Below are 8,268 nucleotides of genomic sequence, written 5' to 3'. Positions count from 1 at the left end.
TGGAGGCTAGAAACGCAATAACAACCACCAGAAAGTAGTTATCTAAACTCCAGAATATAGAACCTCAAAATGACAGTCGGTCTGGAACTAACAGCAGGTCCTATCGGTGTGTGCTTGGTGGGAAGCTCCCATGGGCTACATCCAGTTATTATTCCCAATGAGAGTAGATTCTCTGAATAATCGAACTTGTTAAAGGTTTATGTAAGCCCCATGAGTAAATAGGACTATTCTAGTTGGAGTGAACAGTTGGGTTCCGCTTGCTCTTCTCAGCGCAGTTTACTCCGATTAGTGCACATTGGATTGTAATTTAAGGACTGCAGCCCGATGCCTAATAGCCTAGGAGTAAACTCCATTAAGCACACCAAGAATCTCTTCGAAGGGAACAGAGGTAGGCTTGGGACCTGATGCACCTGCGCAGAAGACTTCTAGCTATCGACGGAGAGTTAATGGGCCCCTTTTTCCTTGCCTAGGGGAATCCTCCTGCGCCAACGATCGCCCATGGGAACTGCTGCCTGTAGGGCATTGCCGGTAGACTTCTGTGACGGGCCAAAAGGCTCATCAAATGTTCACATGCCTGACGTTGCTTAATGGACGCCGTTTTTTTTTTTTTTTCATCCCACAAAGGTCCCCAGATGGAAAACATCAGGACGGGGCGGACCATAGCCTTTCCCTGACCCTGACCTTTTACCTTGACGGCGGGTCCGAAAAAGCATCGTTAGCTAGCAAGCAACATATATTTATATGTCAATTAGTAGGAAAAAGAGCAATAAATTACAAGGTAAAAATATGGTCAGCACGCGACCTGAGCTGTAAGATATATTGGGTAAGGCACGTTCACGGAGGAGAAAAAGCGGAGAGTATTGTCGATTGAAGATATTGCCCGGTGACTTGGAGGAGACGTAAAGGGCACGATCCGCTAAGGAGTTCTTCAGAGGGAGGGAGGGAGAAAGTAGAACTGAGGCTTTTCTCCATTTCAGGGCCTCCCGAAAGCTCCGGCTCCCTGAGATTTTGAGACAGTCCGGGGATTAGGACAGCCAATTGTGATGCAGTGGAGGATTCAGGAAACCCACATCCCTGCCGCGCCCTAAAGCGCTGGGCGATCTCCTGCTAGCCTAACCTGTAGCGATCCGGCACTGGAGGCACAAGGGGAATCCTCCTGTATCTAGGCCCATGCGCTCTCTGGGAGACGCAAATGTTGTCGTAGTGACTTGTGCCCCTAAGAGGGAGCAGGCTTTAGGGCATCGCGCAGAAGGCTGTCCAAGAGACCGAGTCCTGGGAGGGATTCGGGCTTATTTCCCCCACACACGTGGTCTGGAACTAGAGAAAACCACTGTTTTGAGAACTCTGCCCATCATTTTAAGATCATTTCGCTTTGGGAGCTTACGCCTAAAGCACGTCAGATTGGGTTCCAAGTCCGAGCTGGACCGTAAATTAAGCTGCAGTCGACTGAAGTATTTCAGATTCTCTTTAGTTAGTCCGTTTCGCGGTTGCCTAAAAGCGTTGCGAAGTCAGAAGAAGACTACTGCGACCACAGTCCTGTGAGCACTTGCTTTCGAGCAGGCTCTGTCAAGGGCATGTTGTCATACCAAGCGGTGGGAAGACAGCCACGCTGAGGTTCTGTGTCCACTCTTGAATCGCATTCAGAGTTTAGGGAATAATTACTCATCTGCATTACAATGCCTAGAATCCCCTGATTGAGGGATTCTGGAAGTCGCGGTCCGAAAAGGCAATAGTTTCATGTTCCCCCATTTAATCGACATTACATTTCTGCCAATCTCCCAATGCCCTCTGTTATTTAAAAGCCTTCATTGCGGTTATTTCTTTATATGTGGTAGATCACTGCAAAGCAACACTCTCAAGTGTTGTGAACCATAAGAGAGGAAAACTTTTTCCCGATTGTTTCCGATTAAATTACCATAGGATGAATGCCTTAATCAGTGGCAGCTGTAAATTAGCTAATCTTCAGTTAATCATGAACCAGGTGAGACAAAAGAAGTAGCAAAAGCAAGCCCAGCAGAACTATTCCCACGATCGAAGCGGCTTGACTACATTACCGCGGCGGGAGGGCCGACTTCGTTCTTCTTCCCGCCCTTCATAGAGTAATTCTGTAAACATGCTATACAGGCTTAATAATAAGAGTGTGCCGTCAAATCAGTTTTGACTTATGGCGACCCTTTTCAGGGTAGAGGGTACTCAGAAGTGGTTGACCATTCCCTTCCGGCCGCGCCCGAGATTGCTCTTGCCCAATTGGCTGGCTATACAGGCTGGCTCTTAGAAAGCACAGTGGGGAATCGAACTCGTAACCCCTGTTCCTGTAGCCAGATACCTAACTCACTGAACCATCCACCTCTGCTGCTAGTCTACACCGTAATGATGATCTCGATACAGAAAAGTATTCGTAGATCACAACAGGTTGCTAATACTGTATCAGACCAGTTTATTTTGGAAAACATCAGGATGGGGCGAACCATAGCCTTTCCCTGAGCCTGACCAATAATTTATATTTAGTTATTATTCTTCCCTTATTTTCTTCCTTTTCTAACATAAATTTTGTCCTGAACATCAACCAGATTCGTCGCGCTTACAGACTCACTGGTATCAACGGGACTACCATGTCCTATTGATTTCAATGCGTCTGCTCCAAGTACCATGACTAAATCTAGATCCAACTCTTCCTTCCTTTGGAAGCCGTTCGCTCGTCATTCCTTCCACAGATCACAGGCAGATGGCAAAGCGCAGGAAAGGCTCCGGACTGGTGAAAATAACTTGCCTTTCCCCATTGTACATCTTTTTAAAAGAAAAGCGACAGTCTGCCTGCGCAGCACTGAAGGCAAATTCCGAGCTACCTGTTTTCTAGGAGCGTTTTCGCTCGCCTGGGGACTGAAAGGTAAGAGTCGCAACGGTCCTTCGGGCGGGGATGTAACTGAAACCGGTAACGGGCGCCGAAGTTAGCTTTTTGTCGCCCTCTGTCGGAAATCTGTGTTTGTTTCAGCCTCCCCTACGAGACTCCCTAGAAGGCCACCATTAACGTGATCGCTGTTCCTGCCCCATTTCTTTTCAGTCAAGGCACTCTGTTTTTTACTTTAAACGACAATTTAATGCATTTATGGCTAAGAATGCCTTAGATCAAGAAGGTGTCCAAGGAGAATGAATAAAGACAATGAAATGGCAAAACATGCACAATACAGAAATACAGAATACAGAATACTTTACTCACATGATAGGAAAAGGAAAGGACAAGTGGCCGTTCAAGATAAAAACGAAAGGGAACAGAGGTGCCGAAAGGACGACTTCTTGGCTGGAGACTGCTGGAGCCTGACTGGGATGCAGCAACATAATCGGTTGGATTGGGTCCACCTCAGCTTGGAAAGGTACATGAACAAGAAGAACCAACACTGCTACAATGCCAAATGGTTCTGTTGACTCTATTAGAGCCTAGCATGTAAGCTTCAAAAATGTACAGGTTAAGCTGGAACATAAATAAACTGGTGATTGACTGGGAGGATTTCAGGGTCTGAGAGAACAAATGAATTAGCCACATCTTTCCAGCCAAGACAAATAACACAAGAACCTGTGTGTGTGTGTGTGTGTGTGTGTGTGTGTGTGTGTGTGTGTGTGTGTGTGTGTGTGTGTGTGTGTGTGTGTGTGTGTGTGTGTGTGTTGGGTTTGATACATGTGACATCCTTCCACAATAGATGCTTATGTATTCCAGAAGAGGAGTAGCAGAGGGCTCACAGAAAGACTACTGTGTCCTGTTATCAATTGCACCAGAAGACACCTACGTTTTAAAGAGTAGTTTCACGGAGCCCTAAGGAGGCCTGCTTCCTGGACCTGGGAAAAAAGGGGGTAGCATCAGCTGTTTTTCTTCTGTGGGGTGGAGCCCGACTGAAGAGGAAAGGCCCACAGCATCTGGACTCAAGTCGTTCTTGAATGAGCAACACTTGCCAAACATACTCTTTTTCCTTAATTTTTGTTTGCTCTTTGAGTATCCTGTAGAGCTTCTTACACTACTTTAAACACGGACTACTTAAATTAAAGTTACCTGGTGCAAGTTGTATGGTGGAAAAGATGGTTCTTTCCTTCCTGGTTTTCATTAGAGAGTCTGCTAGGCAGGGGCTTCTATATGCTGGAAATTCCACCTTTACTCTTCCCTCCCCTTTTGAATGCAACTGCAGATGAGAACTCTGAGTAATTTTACTTTTTTAACTTAAAGATGCATCTAAAGAGACTTTTACTACAGAAAGGGCTAGATTTGTGCATTGTCTCACATTTCTCTCTGTGTGTGTTTCTGTGTTGTTCTCTGCTAACAAGAATAACAAAACTTTTTAACCAAAAATTCCCAAGAGTACCATCACATAATGGCCACATGCCTGACACCATGCCCAGCCTGTGCTAATGTGTGCCTAGCACTGTGTCAATTTGATTCCAGTATGTGTAGCAACTTTTTTTTGAGCACAGGTAAAAATCCAAGAGGACTTGGGGCAGTGTCTCTCCCCGCTTCCCATTCCACTATGTCAGTGGTTCCCAACCTTGTATCCCCAGGTGTTCTTGGACTGCAAGTCCCAGAAATCCTGGCCAACACAGCTAATAGCGAAGGCTTTGGAGAGTTTTGGCCCAAGAACGTCTGGGGATCCAAAACTGGGAACCACTGCCCTAAGCTTCAGCATCCCCAAATCTTGCAAGCTTTTCTCACTTGGGACTTACTCCAGTCCAATTTTCAATCTCTATAATACACTTTTATAGATGCATTAAAGAGAACTGTACACAATATTCGAGGTGTGATCTATCAGTGATGTGCATAAAGGAAGTATGATAATTTCATTAGCAATTTTATTTCTGGTTCCTTCTATAACCATTCCACAAATTTTAGTTAAGTATTTCTCTTTCCATGTTCTTTTTTATTAATCTGTATTTTTTTAATTCATACAATTGACATCCATTTTAATAACACTCATCAGTCTATGTCAGATTTTTTTAAAAAAATCTATTTGGTCCATTAAATAAGCAGGTGTATAACCACACCTGAAAGAAGGCAAAACATCAAAATGACTGGCCAACCAGTTGAGCACACCTGAAAAACTGCTCAGAAGTCCCTCCTGTCTCTTGTTTCCTTCAGATTTCTGCAGGAAAGGTTTGAGAAAGCCATCAAAATCATAAAATATGAACGTGGTGGGAGATTTTCAAGCAAACATAATTTCAGCTAAACTTCTCCGCCTTCTTCCAGTTCCAGACCCCGTGGCTCTTTGTCCCGCTGGTTTGGGAGGAATTTATTCTTCCCACTGCCGGATCCTCTTACACTTACACTGTTGACTCGAGTGTTAAATCTGCTGAAGTAAAAGACCCGCAATTAACTTCGTATGTGTGTAAGATCTCCGCCTCCAGGCGGGTCGGGGAAAGAGGCCTGCCTCTGTGGGAGAATGCAGGGGGAAGGCAGGGAAACAACTGCGAGCCTTTTAATGGAGCAACGAGGCCGCCGCCCATAGCCCCGAATCCGAGGCCGTTAACGCCGTCCCTTTCCTTCATTGGAATCGGATTCCTTGGGAGCAAGCCACTCTCGGGCACCGAGACAGAGGCTATTGACTCAGCCGCTCACTTACTTCGGAAAAGGTCTGAATCCTGGCCGTGCGCATTCACGGAGCCCAGCCGCGATTTGGTCGTTCTGCAGAAAGGCCGTCCCAAGAGCATCAGCCGGCCTGTCTCTTCCAGGCTGACCTACCTTGCCTGGCTGTTGTGAACACAGAGGGAGAAGGAGGAAGAACAACAGGTAAGCGGGCTTGAACTTTTGCGGGGAAAGGCAGCCCTCAGGCTAAGAAAGAATAGCAAAGACATAATAAATGATGGACTTCACAGAGTACTTCGCCTCCATGGGCGAGACCTGCACCAGTTCACCTGGACTTAAAGGGGGCGCGGATTTGCGGGAGGGGGGGAGGAAGGATCGACTGCTCCAGGAAGGCGAGGGCCTGTCAATCACTATGAACCGTAACAGCAGAGTCGGAAGCAGTCGGGGGCACCTGAACCCCAGGGGCTGCGGAGAAGGTCCGAGAAGGGAGGCAAAGGCCGTCCCTTTCACGCCCTGCTGGCAAAGGCAGCCATTCGCAGACGAATCCGTCGCCGGCCTTTGAAGGCTTCGGCTCCTCCCTCCTCTTCTTCTCGGGCCTGTCTGGGCTTTAATGGGAAGCACTCTGCAGCGTCTCTGAGTGGGTCCCCAAAGGTCGGTGCCTTGCTGGGACAAGAGAAGAGTCGTCGTCGTCGTCGTCATCATCATCATCATATCAGAAACCACACTGTCAGAGCTACAAAAACCGGCAATATTAGAAACAGTGTAATATTGTGCTGATATTCAACAGATACTTAGGTTTTTGGTTAAAACTTGTATCTGTTATATAATACCAGTCAATGTTTTTATAATTTTGACTGTGCCTGGTGTTTTTTAATAACAAGAACAAGAACAAGAACAAGAACAAGAACAAGAACAAGAACAAGAACAAGAACAAGAACAAAATAATAATAATAATAATAATAATAATAATAATAATAATAATAATAATAATAATAATAATAATAATAATAATAATAATAATAATAATAATAATAATAATAGGAAGAGGAAGAGGAAGAGGAAGAGGAAGAGGAAGAGGAAGGCAGGGCAAACCTACACTTAGCCACACAATCGCTTTTGAATTTAAACAACAACAACAGCTCAGACCCTTGTCGGACTCCGTGGTGTCTCTAAAACACAACTCTTGTTACTCTTGTTGTTATTGGGGCTTCATGTTCACAGAGATTCAAGAGTAACAGAACAAAAGAGAACCGACTGTCTCCGCCCGAAGAAGAAAGTTTCAAGAGTGGGAAGAAAGACGGGAGGTGGAAAGCGGGAGCGAACTCAGTTTCGGGCCACCATGACTGTGTAACACGTCCGAGTTTGTACAGATTTGCTTGCCAGACATCACAACGAGTAAACCTACCTAGATGTTTTGGTAGTGATACTGCGGCGTGCCGTGTGTGGATTCATTCCCATGGCTAAACGCTGATCCCGCCCACAACTGCGCTTAAATCAGGAAGGATTAATAGAATGTGGATACGTACATATTTGCTTAAATCTGCATAATCACTTAAAAGTCAGTCCCAATGAATGTACGGGGACTTATTCATAGGCGGATCAAATCAAGTGCGTTGATTTGGAAATGCACTCTTCTTGATAAAAGGTGCTCATAATAGAATCCTTAATACGACAAACATCCAGCCCAGATCACATATTATGAAAGTGACAGAGGCGTAGTGGGAACAGAGAAATGAAAAAATATCTGTTGTATTTCGTTCTGAAAGAAAACTGTAAACACCCCCCCCATATGCCATATTTACAAACCACCTTACTCACATTTGACTTTGGGTTCCCATCACTTCTCCAAAGTGATAAAATCCGCCACAGCCATCTGTACTTTAAGTGTAGTGACACAGTGGTTCTGTAAATTAACTGAGGCGGAACAGACCTTCATTTCCCACAAGTGCTTCCAGAGAAGACGTTTGTGAGCCAGTTTCTGGGCTCTGGCACCTGCATTTTGAGGTCTTCAAAGTGACCCAAAGACTTCAAGGAAAATTTGAGGAATTAAAAAAAAAGTTAGAGTACATACTAGAAGGAAAGCTGTACCAAAAAGAAACCCAGTGAATTGCCAATTGGTTCCTTCTGAAGGGCCACTGGATCATGAATGGGCATTTATATGGTGGGCCGAAGTGCCCCCATTTTCATTATTACCCCTTCCTAAACAGTTTCACTGAATTAAATAGGAAATACTGTTTTCATTCATTATGATGAATTTCACTGAGATCCCTTCTCTTGTCCAGAATGAAACATCAGAGACAGAGGTCCAGGAGGGTGCAGGGCTAGAGTGGGCTCAACCCCCCTTAAAAATCATCAGACAAAATTAACCCAAATTCTCAGCAATAATTAAAAAAAAATGCACTAAAAATAGTCAGGCATAACAAAATAATACTCTGGAGATTTTCCCATTTGTTATCATGCAAAAATAATTTTAAAAAGAGAGAAAACAAAAAAAAACCCACTTTAAAACCTTACTAACAGGAAAAGTACAATAATAAGGGGGGAAAATTAGATTCTATGAAAGGCTTCCAAATGCCTAAACCACTATCCCCCAAAAGTTGTCTGTGTGCCATGTAATTGCCTTTACAGCATTGTAATATAAGCTACACAAAGTCCACAGAAATTTCAAGAAACATTGCTATTTCAACTGAGCCTTCTCGAGAGTAATG

At 44.6% G+C, this 8,268-nt stretch overlaps 1 long non-coding RNA gene across 1 annotated transcript; it reads right to left on the bottom strand.

Annotated features, from left to right (window-relative positions):
* Positions 1–4,911: 4,911 nt before the first annotated feature.
* LOC144588949 (uncharacterized) lies at positions 4,912–5,683 on the bottom strand. The gene is made up of 2 exons (XR_013544727.1): positions 5,598–5,683; positions 4,912–5,327 (listed from the first exon to the last, which is right to left on the bottom strand). It is a non-coding gene; the product is annotated as an uncharacterized LOC144588949 (long non-coding RNA).
* Positions 5,684–8,268: the final 2,585 nt, after the last annotated feature.

This window comes from Pogona vitticeps, chromosome 4 (assembly GCF_051106095.1).
Source record: "Pogona vitticeps strain Pit_001003342236 chromosome 4, PviZW2.1, whole genome shotgun sequence".
Classification (NCBI taxonomy): Eukaryota; Metazoa; Chordata; class Lepidosauria; order Squamata; family Agamidae; genus Pogona; species Pogona vitticeps.
Note: the sequence above shows the minus strand (reverse complement) of the source record. Positions and strands in the feature narration are given on the sequence as shown.